Source organism: Patella vulgata, chromosome 7 (genome assembly GCF_932274485.2).
Source record: "Patella vulgata chromosome 7, xgPatVulg1.2, whole genome shotgun sequence".
Taxonomy (NCBI): domain Eukaryota; kingdom Metazoa; phylum Mollusca; class Gastropoda; family Patellidae; genus Patella; species Patella vulgata.
This window is the reverse complement of record NC_065885.2, coordinates 31,746,343-31,769,625: the sequence shown is the minus strand read 5'-3', so window position 1 is coordinate 31,769,625 and position 23,283 is coordinate 31,746,343. Positions and strand designations below refer to the sequence as shown.

The window sequence follows — 23,283 nt, the reverse complement described above, 5'->3', positions numbered from 1 at the left end:
TAAAGTTCTAAAAGATCTGAGAGGTAAATAGGAGATAAATTATTTAAACATTTAAAAGTACTTCATAAAATCTTAAAATCAGTTCGATATTTAACAGGTAACCAGTGTAAAGTATATAAAACAGGAGTTATGTTTCTTAGTTAAAGTAACAAGTCAAGCTGCAGTATTATGTACGTTTTGTAATTTGTTTATAAGCTTTAAAGGTAAACCAACTAAAAATGAATTAAAGTTATCTAATCGAGTGACCAGAGCATTAACAAGTGATTTAGTGGCCTCTACAGTTACTATTTTACGTATTTTACATATATGTCTGATATTAAAATAGCACAATTTACAAATATTATTTACTTGATCTGGGGGGTTGGATGGCTGAATGGTTAGCGTGCGCGCGCTGTATCATAAAGTCTGTCATTGAGTCAACTGGCGTGGTTTCGAATCCCCTGTTGTACGTGGCAAGGAGTAGGGTCGCCTGTCCAACCTCGTGGGTTTTCTCCGGGTCCTCCGGTTTCCTCCCACTGCTAAAGACCCCTACGCGCAAGCGAATTATTGAAATAGAATTAAACCATGTGTTAGTCCCGAAATGACCTAGTTTGTGTCGAGTGGACGTTAAACCCTATTTCTCTCTCTCCCATTTACTTGATCTCTCATAAGCATAAATCTATCAAAAATGGCGCCAATATTACGAGCAGAATTATATGGAAATATATCACAGTTACCAATTACAACAGGGGCGGGGGGTATCATGAACTAATTTATTTAATTGATGCCTTGAGCCTATTAACAAATATTCGGTTTTATCATCATTCGATTTTAGAAATTTCTTTGACATCGATTTTCTAATTGCACTAAAACAGTTCTCAAGTTGCAATTTTGATAAATTGAGACAAGCTGGACAATTAGGTGTAAAAGAAATATATAATTGAGTATCATCCGCATACAAATGAAAACTAAGGCCTTATTTTCTGACAATATCACCTAGCGGTGACATGTAAAGGGTACATAAAATCGGACCAAGAACAGAACCTTGAGGAACCCAAGATGACAAACCAGATTCAGACGACGATATACAACTTACTAAAATACACCGTTTTCTACCCACAAGATAGCTTTCTAAAATATTTAATGCAGAGCCACAAATACCGAATTTAAAATGAAGTCTATACGTAAAAGAATAGAAGGATCCAACGTGTTGAAAGCAGCAGATAAATCTAATAAAATTAAAAATGTACATTTTCTATTATCAATTTCCAATAAAATATCATTTGAAACCCGGAATAAAGCTGTTTCGGTACTGTGAAATTATTTATAAGCACTTTGAAATGGTTCATACAAACAGTTATCATGTAGATGGGCCTTTATCTACGGTGGCTGATAAGGGTACATGAAAAATAATATTATTTATGATTTGTTTTTTCTAATTTTCACCCAAACCATTTGTAATATAATTTGGGTTTTTTTTATAATTTCCACCCAAGTTAATTTTAATATAATTTTTTTTTTAAATTTCACCCATGTCAATTTTTAATTTAATGGAAATTAAAATTGACGTGGGTCAAAATTATAAAAAACATATTATATTAAAATTATAAAAAATAAATAAATTATATTAATGTGTGAATATTAAAAAAAAATAAATGATGTTATTTTTCATGTCCCTTATCAGCCACCGTATTTATCTGAGAAGCAATACATTTCTTGCTCCAATATTTTAGAAATAAAACTTAAGTTAGAGAAGGCCTGTAATCTTTAAAAACATTAGGATGCCGTGTAGACTTTTTAATCAAAGGGGTAAGATAAGCTTGTTTGAAAACGTTGGGAATAGTGGAAGATGATATAAAAGAATTAATAATATTGGTAAAAACTGGAATAACTTCGTCTAGACAATCCTTAAGAACAGAATCTAATGAACAAGATTTAGGAGCAGACGATTTAATTAGTTTTTAAAAAAAACATCTGAGAATAGGTTTAATCAATTAGCACTAACTGACGTCCGGTAATACAACCCTAGATATTGTAATAATTCCACAATATTTGCTTACATATTTAACAAAACAAATCCTTGAGTCTTTAACTAAGACGTTCGACAAATTGCATAGCTCTGTTAATCTGGCTGAAGTATTTCATTTGACGCCGAATGTCTGAAATAAAATAAAATTTGAAAAGAGTAATCTTCTCCGATAAGTCTAATCACTTAACGAAATTAAAAATTTGAGAATTTGATAAAACTTTATATCAATAATATCTACCCGATCTCTGGAACGAAAACAAAAATTGTATGGGCTGGGCTGGGTCTGATGAGTGAATGGACAAATTCGTCTTAAGTGACAAAATCCCCAAGAAAATAAGGAGTTGTCAGTACCAAATGAGGTTTAACGTAGTACGTTTCTGCACCGACTGGGCTAATGAGGAACAATTTGCCCGGGCAATGGCGCTACCACCTTCTCTTATATCGAATTCCAACTGCCAAGGGATCTTTTACGTGCCCGCAAATCTGTTCACCTGACCTCCGCTTTTCGTCCAATCCGAACTACTGACAGAATGACAAGGGGAAATCACGCCGGAAAATCCAGAGGAATTTTCTCGGCCAACACCGGGAACGAACCCGAGACCTCCAGACTAGCGAAGCCAGCGTCTTACTCACTGACCCACCGCGGCTCCATTTGTGAGTATCATACCTTTAAGATGTTTCGTCTGGTGTTTAGCGTGGCCCACTACAACCCCTTTTCAACTCATGGAGACTATTAGTTTGATAATTTAATTGAATTAAAAGTAATATTGCTCGCATCATCAATCTAAATAACATTAGACCCTAGATATTTGGTATCGCTAGGTCTATTGTATCCATGTTTTAAGGCTTTAGTTTTAATTAGATTGTCCACGAACATTAACACCGATTCGTCATTATCTGGATTAATGTTTCTTTAATCGCATATATACGGTGGCTGGGAAAGGACATCCAGTGATTTTATTTTTCCCAAATTATCGCGATCGACTGGCCCCCCGGATCCATTCACTTGATTTGATATTTGTTTATTTGGTGCAATATCTATTTTCTATCTTGTCCACAGGTTTATCTTGTAGATTTTTGTTTTGCGTGAAGTGGGGTCCTCCTGCACTTACTATTAGTATTTCGATCGATCGACTTAGTATCTCGATCGATCGACTTAATTATCTCGACCGATCGACTTAAATATCTTGACTGATCGACTTAATTATCTCGACCGATCACCTTAATTATCTCGATCGATCGACTTATTATTATCATTATTATTATTATTATTATTATTATTTCATGTTTAAAGCGCTACATTATAGTTATTTCGAAGCACTGTACAGTCATATTTACACAATGGTACGCCCATGATTCTATTTATATGAGTCACTAAACAGATGAGTCTTCAGTTTAGATTTAAACTGTGATAGTTGGGTACACTCTCTGATGACTGTGGGTAGTTCATTCCAATGTTTGGCACCCCTAATGGAAAATGAAAACTCGTCCACCTGACGCCGAAAGTGGATAACAGCTAGTATAGGGTTTTGTCACGTCCTGAACGAAGATTAGTTCGGCCAGTGGTGTAAACATTAAACATTTCCACCATATAATTAGGAGCTGTTTTGGTTATTACTGATTTATAAGTGTTGACGAGAATTTTAAATTTTATCCTGGCTTATACCGGTAGCCAGTGTAGCTGCTTCATATGTAATGAGATGAGATCATATTCTGAGGTTCCTGTGACAAGACGCGCGGCGTCGTTTTGAGCGATTTGAGGTATATCAAGAGCTACTTCTGAGCTCCAGGTAAAAGTGAATTGGCATAGATGTTCATTCGTTAGATATCCAAGATTTTTAATTTTAGATTTTGGGAGGACATCACAGTTTCTAACCCGGATTGCATCAGCTTTTATTGAATTACGTACTTGCGCCTTAGTTGACATTATCAGAAATTCAGATTTATCATCGTCTAATTTTTGTTTGTTGTTCATCATCCATTTACAAATGTCCACAAGACAATTTCCCAGCTTCCTTAGGTATAATATCATAGAATCGTGGTCACCAAGAGCAAAAAAAAGGCGTATAGCTGGTCGAGTAGCAAGATATGGATGAGAAAAAGGTTTGGAAACTAATCTGTCGCATTGAATTTTCTGTCATCTGTTAGGAAGGTACGATTTGATCCATTGGAATGCAGCAGCGCCTACCCCAGTAACAGAGATTATCCCTTGCTTGGGCACTGGCGGCCTAGGTGTCCGGAATCTTTTTGGGTTGATTGTTTGATTTCGATACCCTTAAAGGAGCTAAGTCTCTAACTCAATATTTTCCATAATATACGAAATTAAAACCACGAATTAGAATTCAATATTGATCCATTTCAATCAATATTAATGTTGTTATCTTGCCGTGAAAGTACAGGATCCTAATATCCAATGTTTAAGACACAATTAACATTTTATAATCAGTACACGAGTCGTATACCCTATGGTTTCGGGTGCCATTTTGTAATGAACAAATAGAAACAAACGACAAAATAATAATTTAAAAAACGTGTAGAATGAACTAAGCAGGTGTAAACGACTGCCATTCAATTTGAACTGTTCAAATATTTCACCGAATATAATTTGATTAGAAATTACAATATTTTTTTCAAAATTGAATATAAATCACTTTACATACATTCATATTAAATTAATATGTGCGTTTAGAACCATTTTCGTCTATTTCAAGGTTTCAGAAAATAGAGCCATACGCCGTTTAAATTAGACCCCAATAGCACCAAAACAGTTTAATGTTGATTAACAGGCTGTCCAATAATCATCAAAATAATAAATTAAAATGGGTCCTGTCTTTAAGGTTCAGCCACAATACTACAACAATGACGTTCATGCCTGGATAGTTTAAGTTTGGTTTACTGCGTTTGTATGGCAGCGGAAAGAATCCTCATACACACCAGCTTCATACTCAACGCGACAGTCCGATACAAGAAGGTTGTTGAAATCCATTTCTACTAAGAAAACTTTCTGTTGTAATTGTTCATGCCCCAATTCTCTGAAACCGTTGCTACTATGTCTACGTACCTTGGCCACACGAGATTCGGATTAGTTACGGATACTAAATGTAATTTGCAGTTAAAAGTAACTAGTTACACTTAGCAACAGTTGGAGGTGAGGTGGACAAGGAAGAGTATCGCCACCCGAGCCCGAGATTGTAGTGGATGTATTAAGTCGTCACCCATGCCGTCGGTCCGACCGTAAATAATTGACTCGTTGATGTGAAGCACTCCGCGACCTGGTCCGAAATCCTGTTATCACAATTAAGGGTGCAGTTTTTAACGAATTTTTTTAGTTGGGGTCAAGAGAAGGCAAACGATTTGAAAAAGTTGTCCGCGTCCCGCGACCTTCAGTTACAGAGTTACCCCTTTTGTCGGAAAATCCTGATAATGCCATTAGAGGCGTCAGTTTTTAAGGCATTTTTTCTAAGTTTGTGGGAAGCAGAGGGGTCACTAGAGAACGAATTCTATCAAATTTCAGCATTCCACAACCTTCCGCTCTGGAGTTTTTCCCACACATTGCACGAAAACCTTTTTAACGCGGTCGAAGCTACAATTTATTCTTAACAGTGTATATTGTTTTTTCCAATTTGATGTGAACTATTTGTGTTATGAAAGTACAAACCTTCGATTCCGGGGTTAACTCCTTTTTTTCGTGGCGTGTCTATCTTTAAATTAATCAATATTTCTCATGTGTACCCCAGGCCTCCACCTGAGTACTTGGCGGTCTTGTTTCATAATTTTGTCTTCATTATGCCCCGGTCAGACTGGGGTGGCGTTCTTACTGCGCTGCTGCGACAGTAAAGCGACCAGAAAATGCACAAGGTCGCCATCAAACGTGAACACAATGCGAAAAAATGTCCCAGGTCAGATCGTAGAACCTTGGCGTTTGTTTTGAACATGCTCGAAACAAACGCCGTGACTCGGCGATTATTGGCGACCATGGAGACCACAGCACGATATCTGGCGTTTCCAAAATGCTTTTACCACGCTTATGTCGATCTGCGACCATTTTCCGTCGCCGAAGAGTCGCAGTAATGTCGCCACCATCTTCTGACGGGGATATTACTAAAGACAGTGTTAAGCGTCCGTGGCTTTACGCGGTATTTGATTTGCCTATTGTAGTACATTCAGAATTGATGCGCGCGGACAAGTTAATTTAGAAATGCAATATTTATTTAGTAATGGGTAGGGTACACGAGGCAGATACCACGTCTCATTAATTATGTTCGTATAGCTCACAGGCTTTTTTTGTGTAATCTTTCTTCTGTTTAGAAGGTTTGGTGCTTGATGCTTTCCACTTCTCTAGAATAAACGTGACATCAGATTTTAAAAAATATATTTTATTGTGTCCCTTTCCATTTATTTTAATCATGATCATAAACAATAATATAATATCATATACAATATATTAGCATACTATAAAGCTTTACATATAAATATCGGAAGCTATTTCTTCAGCTTTTGTTATATATTGCCAACGATTATTCCACGAACATAGTACAGCAAAATGATCTACGGATAAAGTCAAGCATATAATAACATGTACAATAAATTAGCATACTATAAAGCTTTACATAATATAAATATCAGAACCTATTATTTCACCCGCTTTTGTTATTTATATTGCTAACGGTTAGTCCACGACCAAAGTAAAGCAAGGTGATGTACGGATAAAGTCAAGCATGGCGATATTCAGTCTAATCAAACATAAATGTTAAAGAGGCATTATGTAAGATTTAGGTTATAAAAGTTCGGCTATAAAAGTTCAAAAATAAATAATGAATAAAGAATTTATTGAAATTGTTTGAAGTATTGACAAGAAGTGGCCTAAATTGTGTCTGACGATTGCCGATTCATATCCTTTATTATCAGGTCAGGTACCAATTTTCAGTCTTTCAATCAACCGTCACCGCGAGTGCCGCCATATTATCAGTTAACGTATATATGGCGGGCATTGTCTAATCCGCTCAATATTTAAGACATCCGATGGTCTCCGGGGTTGATTGTGGGCTTTTCATGTGAATAAATATATAAATGACAATTTATATGACAATTGAAGCCCGAAAAAAGACCTGCAATGGACAGATTTAGCTCTTGCATAATGCCTCTTTGATTTCATTGCGTAGTTACTCCAATGGGAACCTAAGGTGTATTTCAAAATATAACGTTTTGGGTTAATTGCTACAAAGCTAGAAAGTCTGTTCTTTTTGAACGAGGTATATTGCAAGGGAAAAAATGTCAATGTAATTTTAGACTGGGCGATATATTGCACATTTATTACCACAAAACGAAGACTTTTGGGGCTTCTTTCTTTGTTTTTGTTTGGGGGGAGGAATATCAAATTCCGTCTTGAAAAATGTTATAGAGCTGGTTATACCGAGCGAGTTGCTGTCGCTGACGTCTTTCATCTGCAATTGAATAAAATGTTTTATAATAATACATCATGTACATGTTCAGTAATACATCCTCACACAATATACTATAGAATGTCAGAGATCACAAGACCACATACAATTAAACGTACCCCAACCAAAAACATTGGCACATCAGCCTAAAAACATTATCTAACCTACAATGTGCTTTTAGAAATTGGAATCAGACCAGTTATTTGATAATCTCGCTTATGAACATGGACGTAACAGACTTTAGACATATACTTAGTCATAGTTTGATGCTATTTTCCACGTTACAGGCGCCTGTGGCCTCATTTGCTGAATGGACATCTGCTCTCATTTCCAATGAAGTACATGTATGCTAGAATCTGTATGGTTGGGTTCAGTGCCTGTACTCGACGCCCCTATATGCTCTTAACATGCTCAATCGAATTGAGGTTAGGACTCATTGTAGGCCAAGACAGGATCGTCACAGCGTTATTTTGGAGAAACGCTGCCATCCGGGTACGTGGCGGGTTTACCCGCTATTAATGATGTGTGTCGTCAATGTCATCTATACTTATTGTGGTGTATTTGGCCCAAATACGGTATCTTGGAATTCTTTTCGGGGTCATAATTATAAGACAAGTATTTTTGAAAACTACAGGGGATGCATAACTTTTTTGTTTGTGTATAGACTCTGAAATTTAAAACATAAGCTTCAATATAAAAAAAAGAGATTGACAGAAGGAAATAAATTTTATTCTTAAAATGTACATTAAAAATAAAAATATATTAAATATAGTAAGTTACAAATAAACTAGTTGCAGACAACAAACACTATTGTGTTATGCATAGCTATATTATATTTCCTACATGGAAACAAACCCTTCTACCATTACTTTATACATATCCCCTTCTCAAATCAAACCTCAAGCTTTTAATTTATAATGCTTCTAACGACCAGCATTTTTGTCAAATATTAATGTGAAAGCCATTCGAATACAGATGTTGCGTTAGTGCTAGCATGTGTGTGCACATGTCAAAGTGCAGTAAACAGCACGCTCTAATGTCTGGAAGCAAAGGTTAGATGCTTTAAAAAAAAGCACACAATAGGTGGATATTTTAAAAAGTTATCTGAAATTGGAATCACTCCTACTTGAAAGCCATTAATTATGACAATACAATTTGTTTTCTCTGTTGTTTATAAAAATTATTCCACATATAGTAGAAGCGTTACAGAAGTTATCTCGGCTAGTCATAGCTATCGCGGTAACGCTTACAATACCCCCACCCTCTCCCATCACCCCGCTTAGATTCAATCCAGAATAACAATCCACAGTGTTAACAGTGTTAATCTTTGATGTCAAATATGTCAGTTACAGTCTTCGATTCACTAGCACATCTGAAACTAATTTATCACACATGGCGTTACTGAAAGTCTTAAACAACTATTTAAAAAGAGGATCGTCGGATTAAAGTCTGTTTATTAAATTTGTAAGTGTTGAGCTTGGTCTGTCAAGGAATATGAAATATCAATTCCTCCTTTAGAAACACACGATTCAAATCACACGAAGTTTTCTAATTAAACTGTTCCATCTGGCGATTAAATAAGGCCATTTGTCTTTGGGCTTTCTTGATATCTGAAATTCGAAGAATTCATAAAAATGAGTCGTAATGGTCGTTCATTTTTTTTTTTTTTTGTTTCTTTGCTTTACCTTTATATTGACTGTACAATTCTTGGAACCAGTGATTGCCAATCAATGTGACGATTTTGGGGTTGGTTGAAAATACTTTAATATAGAATGCCCAGTGGGATTTTACAAGCAGAGCCAGAAACCATCCGTAGCATACACAGTTACTCTGCCCGATCTTCTTAGATACTGGGCATTTCGAGGGGTAACTCTGTCCAACCTCCAACGATGCTGGGCATCATTAATGTTTAAATGTTAGTCAACTATGGTTAATATACGAATAATTTAAAACTAATAATTACTATCTACAATTAGTGCAAGACAAATAATGTTATATTAAGTTTTGGTGAAGTCAGAATGTACTTCATGAAATAACAACAAATTTACATACACGAAACAAACCATCAACACATTTGTTTCGTCACTTCCGTGATGGATATCTCATTACTTCTTTGTCCAAATTCCATTAAACAATTTTATTTCCAAACAAATCCTTGACAGAGATCAACGGATAGGAGAATTTATCGACCATTCAAATTGGTTGTATTTCAAAAGCAATTTGTAAGACGTCACGGTAGAATTTTAAAATCATTCTAGCTGTGTCAATGAATGCTCCGATTAGTTTACCAATATGGCTGGATATCTTTTTTTTAAATAAAAAGGTTCAACTCATGATATACCTCTTAAAGATGCATTATGTAAAAACACATAACTAAATAACCTGAATTAGATAAAGACCTCGTCCTTCTTGCTATAATAGTTTAAAAAAACAGATAATGTGAAAAGAATATATTATTGAAAATTTCAGTCTAATTAATTAAAGTGTTTACAATATACTTTCGATTGTCAAGTATCGTTGTTACGATTATCCACTTTTAAATTAAATTATTGAATGGTGATCTTGTTTCAATCCATTGAATGTCGCTTTCATTCGGTGGCCTAAAGAGTTGATAATGGGCGTGTCGTGTGAATAAATGTATATTTGAGACTGAAATCAAAAAGTTGGGTCTTTAACAAAGGGTATTTGGAGAATATAATAATTAATAATATTAACCAGCAATACCTACCTGAAGTGCATCAAACCGGATGAATTTAACAAAACAGCCACATCTGAGACAATGAACGCCATTAAATCTGCGCGCAATTCACCAGGATAACCGTGATGAAACATTAATTTTCAAACAAAACAGAAATGAAATATAATGAAATGGGGTTTAACGTCCTACTTTTCTGTGCCAACTGGGCTAATGAAGACGGGCATACGCCATGCAATGTGCTTTGTGTGGAATTTAGCCCTGACAGCGGCCCTACGGCCTACTCTTACTTTGAATTCCATCTGTCAGTGGTTCTTTTACGTGAACGACTAGACACTGTTCCTTGTTAGACCCTTCGTCCTGTACCACTGACAAGGGGAAACCACGTCGGAAAACCCGAGGAACTTTCTGGCCATACGCTGGGAGCGAACCCGAGAACTCCTGATTAGCAAGTCATTGCCTTACTCACCGAGCCAGCGCTGCACCCCGAACAAAACAGACAAATGAAGAACACAACTCATATTACATTTGGCGGGTGATTAATAATGAATATAACTAGCAGGGAATGGACGTGTCAACATTATAACATATATATAAATCATTATCAGTGCTGGATTTAGGTGAGGAGATGCCCTAGGCTATACCACGTATGCCTCCTAATCCCCTTAACCCAATCACACTAAGCCGAGGATAATAACAGCATGTAAAAAGGGCGTATGACGGTGCCAAAATTGTTAAACATCTTCAGCCTGCGACGTCTGATACTGATCATTATGTTAAACTGTAGAGCAATAGTATTAACAGCAAAGCAATTAGTATTAATCCTTGAGTGGCATTTAATGATAGTGTTCACTTATCCTAATCAGTAAGAGGGCACTGTCTTGTTGAAACGTCGTCCTAAATGAACACTTCTCGAAACGCCATGCTATATGTTTATAAAGCAATGATTGTTTTCCATATAGAGTGTGTTAGGTTCTTTAAGTATGCTAAGTTATATATTATTGAAGCGATTAAAATTAATGTATATGATCTATTTTTTTATATCTACTGTATACAACCTAGATTCTACAATCGGACACCACGATATAAAAGATGTGTAAATTATGTACACACTGTTCATAACCTATTATTATTGCACAATATTTTAAATATTTGAATGATTTGCAAAATAAATTACTGAATAAATAGAAAAGTACAACAATATATTTTTAGTCATGTGCAATGGTATCAGGTCTAGTATGAGTAACTATATCCTGCCTGGTGTACGACTGTAACCCATCACAATTGGAACAATGGTTTGAACTTGGATTTTAGACATCGAAGCAACTGGGTTAAAGATTACTTCGGTACCCCTAGCTACAAACGGTGTCACTTCTAGCCAAGTGGTTTAAATACAAAGGTAAAACAAATGTTAGCCAGTTGTGTATAATTGGAATAAGAAATACTCTGCCTCGAGAACCATACCCATCAATACTTAATGTCAACTGCAGCAATGGTTTGGACGTGGATTTCAGAAAGAATAACACCTTTGAACATTCCAACAAAAAAGTATTGCAGTCTAACGCGAAGAGCTATGTGTATACTAGATTCTTTCCAGATTATACCTTAAAGACTCCATATAAAATTTATCCTTCTGCCTGTGTCTATTTGGTAAATTTAAATTTGGTTCTACAAACGTATAACACGTAGTAACGGCTTAAGTTGACACGCATTGAATGCAATGGAGTTAAACGTCACAACGTGTGCTGTGGGGGAAATTTTGCCAGGACAGAATTGGATTTTAACTGTCAAGGGCTTTTTCACGTGTAAATGGAACCTGGTTTTTTTTGGTTTTTTTGTTTGGTTTTTTTTTTTTTCTTTTTTTTTTTGGGGGGGGGGGGGTCGTGCGATCCGAACAACTAGACGCTGTTCCTTTCTAATAGAGCAACTTACGGTATTGTATTGCGATGTAATCCAAGTTTTTGATTATTGGTGATTCAGCTTTGTACCATCTCCGTCTTGTTTTATCTGGATCAGGTGTCACGTAAGCTCTACAAAAATAATATATATCAAGGCATTAATATGTGTGATCGGGGGTGGGGGTGGGGGGGTGTGGCCGAATGGTTAGCACGTGCGCGCTGTGCTGTATCATACGATCTGTCATTGAGTCAACTGGCGGGGTTTCGATTCCCCGGTTGTACGTGACAAAGGGTAGGGTCGCCTGTCCAACCTCGTGGGTTTTCTCCGGGTCCTCCGGTTTCCCCCCACTGCTAAAGACCCCTACGCGCAAGCGAATTATTGAAATAAAATTGAACCATGTGTTAGTCCCGCTATGACCTAGTTTGTGTCGACTGGACGTTAAACCCCATTTCTAAAAAAAAAAAAAATACGTGTGACCCCTTGAACACTCGGCAAACCTCGGCAGATTCCGTTATTCTACATCTAGCCTCGGCTGTATGACGGTAAGTGATATGTACCTACGTCTATACAATTGCGATGCGGCACGGGTTTACTTATTAGGAAAACTTGCCGCTTTAAAATAAAGTTTTCAAAATTGCGTCGTTCGAAGCGTGTGTAGAATTTTTAGTGCAAAGTGCCAAAGTTGTCCTTGTTTGAAGAAAATCTGATAAACTTGAAAGAAAAACAGCTTCAGACTTCGAAATATTTGTATGATAAAACATTCTTCAAAGGCGTCGTCATGGGCAACGCCGTTTGTAATCCTGGAACTTGAAAGTAGTTCCAATGGCGGACTTCGTCATACAGCCGAGGCTGGAATCTGCTGAGGTTTGCCAAGTGACCGCTTGAAGTACAATTACTATTCTAGAACTGCATACATTCGGAAGTGACAAAATAGGGGAAGTTTGTTCTGTTGTGTCTGATAATGATTTTACTCAAATCGTTTTATTTAAGAGCCATAATATTTTTAAAAGATGCATTATTATTAGATCCCAATCTGCATATTGCAGATCTCTCTTTTTCCTGGCTTCAAATGTTATATAAATTTTTATTTAGATATTACTTCACGTGCTAAATCAATAATCAACTCTCTAGACAATCAGATGGCTAAGATATTAGGTGGATTAGACAATGTCTGACATATATTAGTTTAACGTTAAAATTGAAAACTGAGACTACGTTTGTTAGAGTAGCAATTGTACTTGAAAATCGAGAATATTCATGCTAATTTTGTCAAAACTTTAAACACTTATAACTTCCCTCAGAATAAGGTAATTCAACTAAAATTTTCCATTTTTAAACTATTACAGCCAGAACGGTGAGCTGTTTATCGAAATCTAATACAACACATCTTTAATAAATATTTCAATCTTTAATCGTTATTCACGCCCATTTCTCAAAGTGAATATGTTGAACTGTTCCTGATATGGTTATAGTGTTGATAAATCTGAGCATAAATGTCATTACAACTCACTTTGTCTGAAATCACGAAATTTATATACAATTTTATTCTGTTCTAAGATTTAACTTACACGAATTTGACATGCCGTCTTTGTTTTAAGTCGTATGCAGAAGTAGGCGGATACCAGTTACCCGTGATGTTAAACTTCAACTCATGGTCGTTAAAAGCAACTATGGCATCGTTACCCCAAAAACTGTATGGACATGATATCGTTTCTGACACCACAGTATATTCTGATGGTTGTTTACCCAACCAATAGCCGATTGTTTTAACATCCAGGGCCATACCAGGTGACTGAATATCCGTTTCGGGTACATGTAGAAATACGTCAGCTATTATAGGTCTCTTTTCACTTATAGTTTGGTAAACTTCAACTGTAATAATAGAACACAAACTGATTAATCAAATAATTATTATTTTGTGGTCAGGTATATTTTTATGATAATGGTTGAATCGAGTTATGGGACCCGGGACTTGTCCCCAGTGCTTACCAATATTGTTGTTTCCCTTGTTCTTCCCTTCAAGGCTCTGGCAATTCAAATACGCTTGACATAAAACTTGACATGCTTGTGCCTTGGACAATTGCGCATCGAACTTTTGATATGACGCCGCAATTCCAAGACGGCTGATATGACGTCATGCTCGGTTTCCAGTTCCGATCATACTTGATTACGAAACTCGCCAATCTAAATACAAAATAGCACATTGATTTAAATCGTACAATAATTTCTAAAAGTTCGCAAAGGGGAATAACTATTCATATATTCGATGCGTCGCCCGAAATCCATGTAATTGTGTCATGTGTTAATCATATGCCGGATGAAGAAGACAAAAGGCTACATATTCAACGAATATTTTAAACATATCACTTTTGGGAAACGTATTCAGACATTCTGAAAATTAATCGTAATGAATCTTATATATCCCGGATAATATTTCATTTAAGTGACAGCAAGTTCCTTTTGTTCTTTCATATTTGATTGACGTGAATCATTGACTAATCAACATGACTGATTACATGTCACAGTAACATGACAACATGAATAATGGTCTTTTAAGTATTAAAGCAAATAGTTCTTTCGCTTTGATTTGAAAAAATCATTAAACTTTCCATAGGGGTAAATAGTGTAAAACATCCGGTATGTTAAAAATGTTTTACAAATCTTGTTACAAGGTCTAACAACGTATAAATCGTTTTGCCAAGGGTTCTTTTCCAGGTACGTCAACCTGTACGCCTACACGGGACCTCGGTTTTCCTTTTCATCCTAACTACTATACGATGTACCTTGGAAATCAGGCCCTCTGCCTTTCACTATTGACCAAGCTAGAAAATCCCTGGGAATTTTCACGGACAACACCGAGATCGAACACAGGATGTCATGAGCGATCGAGGCTTCTCTACACAATAATTATTATGATATTTAGAGTGACAACAAGGTCACATAAAACTGACTCAAATTATAAACGTTCTAACTCCTCCACACACCTACACCCTACCCGAACGTTTTCCACAAATGCACAATTTAATTTGAAAATATTTTTTTTTGTACGAATCCATTAAAGATTCAAGGGGTGATCACTCTGTCTTCAGCTTAACCAAAACTTCGCAGAGGCTCTATGTAGTAGCGCATGTTTTACTTAAATAATGACGGGAAGACGGTAATGCGTAATGTACCAATCTCGAGTGTATATTTTGCTATGAAAGATGACAAGAATATTTAATGATATGATCCTATCTCTACTTGAACTAGTAAATATGAAGGTTAATGTCATTTATTTTATACAAACAAAATAGTTATTTTCAGCATTGTCTTGATGGACGTAGTGTGTGACTTTTAATGACATATATTATCCTAATAGGAATAAATAGAAACTACCTTTATTTCACTTTGTCTGCCTAATTTATTTGTTTATTTTTTAGGTCGCCATTTATATTATAATATGTTAACATATTTTAAACACACATCAACGGAACTAACCAAAATATCATAATGAACCAGAAAATTAATCGTCAAACTAATAAATTACAAAGGAAAAATCTAGTTTTGTTAATAAAAGAAATGGAGACTAACAAAACAAAATTGTGATATTGTCGTCAGAAATCTGCACCGCCATACTGTATATTTTATGTATATCATTCTATGTCCACGATCATATGTCCACGATCATATAGTATTTTATGTACATGTATATTCTATCTGCACCGCCATACTGTATATTCTATCTCGGATAGTATAATGTTTTCAATTTATATAACTGCATATAACCGAAAAACAGAATCATTATGAAAGGGGAGTTAACCACCCCCTTTCAAAATTCTAAAAGGATTCAATTATTGGGGAATACTTTACCCTGTGACGATGATTTATACTATAAGAAGCCCATGACTCATTTAAAGTCAGATTTGCTACGAATATCCTTAGAATAAGATATATGTGGTGTCATAGCTCTTTAACGCTGGATTTTTAGGGGTTTTTTTTCTTTTTAAGTCGTTCAGATCAAAATCAGATTAAAAGTTTCTTAACGTGTGAGATTTTATCTTGGGACTTTGTTCCGCTTTCGGCTATCTCGGAAGTGGGTCTACTTCACCACCATGGAAGCATCCGTTAATCTCCATCCAACAAGCAAACAGTGTATTAACGTATGTCTGTCTTTTTAAACAATTCCCTTATATTTCTCACTTCTCTGATTGACCGTATGATAATTACGTCCGCAGCTCGTTTTCTTTCTTTTCTTAATTCGTACTCGACCTTCCATGTGAACCCACCGCCACTAACAGACAACCGTGGGTAACGCCCAGCTCGTCATTGAATGCATGTATATAAATTCGAGTGTATGATTAATTTTTTCACCATTTTATCGAAAACCTGCATTATTTGTCGAGAATGTCATTCCGAAATTATTCAAAATGGCGTCACTTACCCTATTCAAAAGCCGAGGCAATTATTACATCGCGCCTATATTGTCAAACTAAACATAAATAGGTAATGGTTAATAAAAACTGTTTGTACAAAGTGAATTTATAACAAAACAATAAACCCGGCCAATAAATGTATATAATAAATTAGTTTATGATCTATTTGACAGTAGTATAAATGTATGTTGAGCTACATAACAAATGTATGTGTTGGCATAAATTGTAGGCTACTTATGTCAAAGAAAATGAAGCTACACAACAAAAGTTAACTCTGGCCCACGTGATAAATGGTTGTATGTTATTTTCTGACGCATATGTGACATAATGTCAGATTATGGCTATTTTAGTAGCTTAGATTGCATGGTGTTACAGCTTGTAAATCATTACCAAGTTGATTATTATTGCTGTACGGACGTTAAGTAATTTCTATATCATTCTTTCAAACTGTTGGGGTGGTGGTAGTGGGTGTGTGTGTGGGGGGGGGGGGGCATTGTATCATAAGGTCTGTCACTGAGTCAACTGGAGTTGTTTTGATTCCTCGGTTGTACGTGACAAGGAGTAGGATCGCCTGTCCAACATCATGGGTTTTCTCCGGGTCCGCCCACTGCTAAAAACCCCTACGCGCAAGCGAATTACTGACATAAAATTATTGAACCATATGTTAGTCCCGAAATGATCTAGTTTGTGTTGAATGGAAGTTAAACCCCATTTCTCTTCTTTCAAACTAACTAAAATGACTGCACCGCCGCTAAATGGGATTTAACGTCCTACTAATCTACAATAATCGGGTTATTGTGCTATGAGAAAAATATTGCCTGTGTGGCGGTATTATCCCATACTCTTCGTTGAATTCCAACTTCCAACGGTTCTTTTTAGATGGTGTGCCTTCCAACCTGCACCAACAATAAGGGGAACTATACTGACGTCCAAAAGAAAGTATACACACTAAAAGTATGACTAAGTTTTGTTTAGATTAAAAACATTTGATAAAGCATTACTGAGTTTGTCTCTTGCGTCCAAACTCAACATTTCTAAGCAAAATAAAAATGTGAAACAAATTGACATTCTACCCTAATACCGTATATCATGGAAAAACGACTTTGGTTGATGCAGCACAAAATGCACAGTGTATACTTTCTTTTGGGCGTTAGTATAAACTGGAAAATCCCACATATAGGGTGAATGTAACCAATTCATAATCAATTTCTGAATCAAAGATGAACACAATTTCTAAACGTTCCTACAAAAACGTTTGCCAGTCAAAGATACTAAAAATAAGCGCCTCGCCGTCTTTTAAATAGCTATTACTCAATTATGTCGACGCCAGCAACGTCAAAATAATGTCCAAAGGTGATTAAATGTTAAAGATACATTAGTTAAGAGTTTTATAAAGAGTTGGTCATTTTTGCTATAATAATTCGAAAATAAATGATAAAAAAAGAAAATATTGAAAATTTCAGCCAAATTACTTCATTCTGAGTTAAATTATCACTGTTTATTGTTTTGACAAGATGTGTGCATAGTGGTAACTAGCGCGCTGGTATATTCGCGACTTAGCCTCGCTTTCCCATTTTTAAATTAAATTTTTAAATGGCGAACCGTTCTAATCTAGTTAAAATCGCGAGTATCCGATGTCATCGAGGGTTGATTATGGTCTTGTTTTGTTAATAAATGTCTAATTAAAAGTTTAAATAACATTTCAGGCCTAAAGAAAGATCTGCAATAGGCAGCTTTACCTCTTGCATAATGTTTCTTTAAGAATATTGAATATGTATCTATAGCTTGAGGATTTGTTTTTAACATATGAAAAACTTTGTTTATAATATGGTTCTAAGCTTGAATTTCGACAGGCCTTTGCCCATAGAGAATCAGAGTAATCCCGTGGGGGGGGGGGGGGGGTAAACATGCGTTCCCCTATGGTAATGGCTGACATCAGGAATGTAAGAAAAATATGCGATACTATATTAAAAGACAGATACCAAGTTGTTTATGAGACAGCGTCGACCATTTATTTGTCAACAAAAGAAAGATTACTTCAATTAATTAGAAGTTGACATCATTTTTTCAGCATCCCATATACCGGCTAAGAGTTACAACGACTTTCTGATTGAATCTAAGGAGAACAGCACCACACACAACCAAATATAAACTAAGACGACAAACAAGACATAATATACACGATGCGTACACTATAGGTAATAAATATAGAGGGTACCATAAAATCAATTTATTAAAATGTATACATATACATTATAAAAGATTTAGATAAAGAGCTAATCGTTCTCGCTGTAATAGTTTAAAAATAGTGAATGGAAAATAAATATATTGAACATTTCAGTCAAATTACTGAAGTTTTAAGTTTTGACAAGAAATGGCGGATTGTCAAGTACCATTGCTATGATAATAAACAAAGTCTCGATTGTCAGTTCCTACACCGAGTGACGGCCATTTTGTTAACCGATTACAAGGCGCGGATGGTCGAATCCATTCAATTTTAAAGCCATTCGATTTTCTAGAGAGATGAAAAATTGGGATGTCAATGGTGATTTATGGATCATGTCTGGACATGGATATAACTTTACATTTCATCATCTAAAAGACAACAACCAACAAACAGTAAAATCTACAAGTTTTACACGCACGGAATGATAAATGAATGTTATTTTGTGGGGTGGTGGGCCACTGGGGCCTCCACCTGGATCCGCAATTGTCTTTAGGGTCACAGATTCGGAAACCAAAGATTCGCTGGTATAAAGAATCATTAACTCTTTTTATTTTTACTGTTAAATTGTTTTGTTTTTGTTTTTTTCTTTTTTTTGGGGGGGGGGGGGGAAGGGGTGTAAATTACCTTATCTAAATATAATTAAACAAAAATGATAGATCGCTGTGGTGATACAATCCTTCAACATACACGTTCACAGGCATTGAACATTTCTGATAAATACAATTTAAAACTCGACCGTTGTCTGCTATAACCTTTAATATCAAACGAAATGAAATGAAATGGGGTTTAATGTCCTACTGTTCTGCTCCGAACTGGACTAATGAAGACGGACATACGCCATACAGTGTGTTATGAGGGAAATTTTGCCCGGACAGCGGCACTACGGCCTACTCTTATATCTGATTCCAACTGTCAAGGGATCTTTTACGTGCACGCCAATATTTACACGGGACCTCGGTTTTTCGTCCCATCCAAACGACTAGACAGCTGTCCTTGTCAGGCCACCCGTCCTGCATCACTGACAATGGGAGCAACAGCAAGGAATTTGGGTTACGATATGCTATAACACAAATAAAAACAAAATTTGTTTCAATCTGTTAAAAACTATAAATTGGTCTGTGTACATAGGCGTATCAATTCAAGTATATAGTGAGGACTGAATCGGCACTATTTTCACATTAAGTGCAACGGGGGGTGGGGGGGGACTAATTTGTTTTCCCATTTACGATATGTGTCTGTTTCAAATATACTGGACTTATTGTTTAAATAATTTCAAAAATAGTTTCAGAACTCTATCGGCAGAGAATAAAATGTTAATAATGATGCCTCATTAACTGAATTCTTTGCTCTGAATATCCATTCGTTTACAGACGATATTCAACTTAATATTGCATTTGACGCAGGTTCTCAACATTCCATGATACAAAATATAGAACTTTGTTTCACATAACTGCTCACTTGGATGACAGAATATTTCTTAAAATTAAATCCAAATAAAACCGAACTGGTAGTAATTGGAAACAAACAACAATTCCGTAAATTGATAGATACAAAAATAATTTCAGGAATCAATAAAGCTTTAAACATACATTATGCAAGAGCTAAATCTGCCTATTTCAGCTTTCTTTAGGCCTGAATTGTTATCTAAATTATTAATTAGACATTAATTTACTTATTCAGACCATAATCAGCTCTCGACGTCATCGTTAGTCTGCGATATTTACTGGATTATGATCCGATTTGGCGCTCAACTTTCATTCATAATTTAATCATGAAATGGATAATCGAGACTATGTTTTTTTTTTATCGTACCGACTTTAGTAATGATGATCAAGGCTAGGCCAAAATTTCAATCGCTTAATTCTCGGTTCATAGTGGATCAATTTCACTGAAATTTTCTGTAAATTGCCTTTAAATTATCTAGTTTTTAATTATAATATAGAGAACAGCCAGCTCGTTATCTAATCTCCCATAATGTATCTTTAAATAGTGGTGTTATATTAGACTCGAATCGATTTGATCCACTTCCTTCTATCACGTAGATCGAATTTGAAAGATCCAACGTTATCTCAATCATGAAAAACTCATTAACGCATTCATCTCAACTAAACTAGACTACCACAATGGTTTACTATGGCTTATCAGACTATCATATTAAAAAAAACCTACAACATGTCCAAAATTCAGCAGTTCGACTTCTCACTAAAACTAGAAAACAGCAACCCATTTCCCCTACACTGACTCCAAATTCACCAAAGAATTAAGTTTAAGTTATCCCTCATTGTCTTCAAGGCGTTAAAAGGCCAAGCTCCATCTATAAGAAGTCTTATAGAACCCTTTACTACCAGCAGAAATCTCCGTTCTCAAAACAAACAATTTCTAAAATCTCCAACTATTAACAAATTGAAAAACGTGCCTCTACCTATGCTGGGCCTTTTCTATGAAATAAACTACCAAAGTCAATGAAACAATTAACGTCTGTGGGCGGTTTTAAATCTAAACTCAAAACATTCTTGTTTCAATACCCTGATCTGGAAATAATCAGTGAATATAACAACCGACAGCGCCTTGGAATCTATTCCTCAGTATTAACCCGCTTAATAAATGACAATATAATCATTATTAATATTTACCACGTCGATATTTATCACGTATTATCAGTATTTATATTTACAATGAAAAATAAAAACACATTACCTTGTAATGGGTGAGCTCTCCTATAAAAACGAGAACTAACTTTGATGGCATAAAAATTTCCGGGCGTAGGAATAACTGGTTCTATGCACATATCGCTAGGAACCATCCCTTCACCCCCAGTCCACAACAACAAAACCGTGACCAGCACTTCAAGAATCCCCATGACGATAGTATCCGAACAGCAGAAAACGAAGGAATTAAACCCGAGTTTTGGATTGCGCAGTTATAAAGAAGAACGTGAAGACGGATTGGATGATGTCGTCCGGTCGGCGCAGTCGTCACTAAATATTTATTTATAAGTTGACAAGCGGACGAGCCATTAGTGTATCCGAGTAATTCATCTTTTTCAGAATTTGGCTGACATGTTTTGTGGTACACGTCACCCTGTTGTAGTGTTTAAAGGCTCAATACCACTCTTGTTGTAACTGAATAATATGTCCCAATCTTTATTCTGGTCAACAAATTGTACTATTTTACAATATTCCAATTAATTGATGATACAAATTTCATCTTAACACACCTAATTTAAAAAAATTGAAAAATTCAATTAAATGATTTGAATAGCCTGGCGTAAAGCTTTTCAAATGTGATTTTGATTTAAAAATATTTTTGAACCCTTTGGACAAGTAAAATAGGATTTAATGGATAATTTACACAACAGTTAGGACACTAACACATCTAGTACTTAGAATAAGGCTATTTTTAATTTTCTGGAGCTGTCAAGCCAGCAAGAGTGTTATTGTCCCTTTTACAAATCTTGGTTTTATCAGGACTTGGGTATCTAAGCTAATAATTACTGGCATATTAAATGTTATAAATGGGGTTTAACGTCCTACTTTTCTGCTCCGAACTGGGCTAACTAAGACGGGCATACGCCATACAGTGTGTCATGAGGGAAATTTTTGCCCGGACAGCGGCACTACGGCCTACTCTTATATCGAATTCAAACTGTCAAAGGATCTTTTACGTGCACGCCAATGTGTATACGGGACCTCGGATTTTCGTCCCATCTGAACGACTAGACAGCTGTCATTGTCAGGCCCTCCGTCCTGCATCACTGACAAGGGGGTACCACGCCGGAAAATCTGGATGAACTTTCTCGGCCAATGCAGTAATCGAACACCGAGGTTGGACATGGCCCAATATAAACAGGTACAACCCTATGAAGGATCATACTGAATTGGATCCAAATATGTTAATAATTGTAACCTGTTGATTATTTACAGTAAAAACATTAACAAAAAATAGGTATAGCACCACCCAAGAGAGGGGGGGGGGGTCATGTGTCAAAATAAATAGTTGCCGTCCTTAGGGTACAAGGAATAAGTATACCAAATTCCAAGATGATCCATTCAGGAGTGTAGCCTTCAGACGATAAACACAAAATATGGGCGTCGCTCTGCCCCTGGGGTCGAGACATGCACCAAAATCAATAGTTGCCGCCCTTAGGCTATAAGGAATACATATGCCAAGTTTGAAGATAATTCATTCAGAATTGCGGCCAGAATACGATAAACACAAAAATGGGTCCGTCCTTAGGCTATAAGGAATAGTTCGATCAAGTTCCAGTGTGATCTATTGAAAACTGTGACCTATAGACAACACACAGACACACAAAGAAAAATGGGTGTGGTTCAGCCCCTGAGGGTCGGGTATTCACCCAAAACAACAGGGGTCATCCTTAGGGTATAAAGAATTGGTATGCAGAGTTTCAAAATGATCTGTAAGGAATTGCGGCCTGTAGGCGACACAAAGACACACAAAGAGAAAATGGGCGTGGCTCTGCGCCTGGGAGTTGGGCATTCACCAACACTAACAGGGGTGTTTCTTTGGGTATAAGGAATAAGTATGCAAAATTTCCAGATGATGCGTTAAGAAATGCGTCCTGTAGATGGCAAACAAAC

The 23,283-nt window shown here is 36.1% G+C and overlaps 1 long non-coding RNA gene across 3 annotated transcripts; it reads right to left on the bottom strand.

The window, feature by feature from the left end:
• Positions 1-1,770: 1,770 nt before the first annotated feature.
• LOC130013597 (uncharacterized) lies at positions 1,771-21,619 on the bottom strand. Of its 3 annotated transcripts, none has more exons than XR_008788777.1 (4): positions 21,380-21,618; positions 13,612-13,915; positions 12,077-12,174; positions 1,771-2,138 (listed from the first exon to the last, which is right to left on the bottom strand). It is a non-coding gene; the product is annotated as an uncharacterized LOC130013597 (long non-coding RNA). The 3 variants fall into 3 exon arrangements; XR_008788776.1 differs by lacking the exon at positions 1,771-2,138 and adding an exon at positions 6,398-7,452; XR_008788778.1 differs by lacking the exon at positions 1,771-2,138 and adding an exon at positions 8,267-9,059 and having other exon boundaries at positions 21,380-21,619.
• Between the last annotated feature and the right edge of the window lie 1,664 nt (positions 21,620-23,283).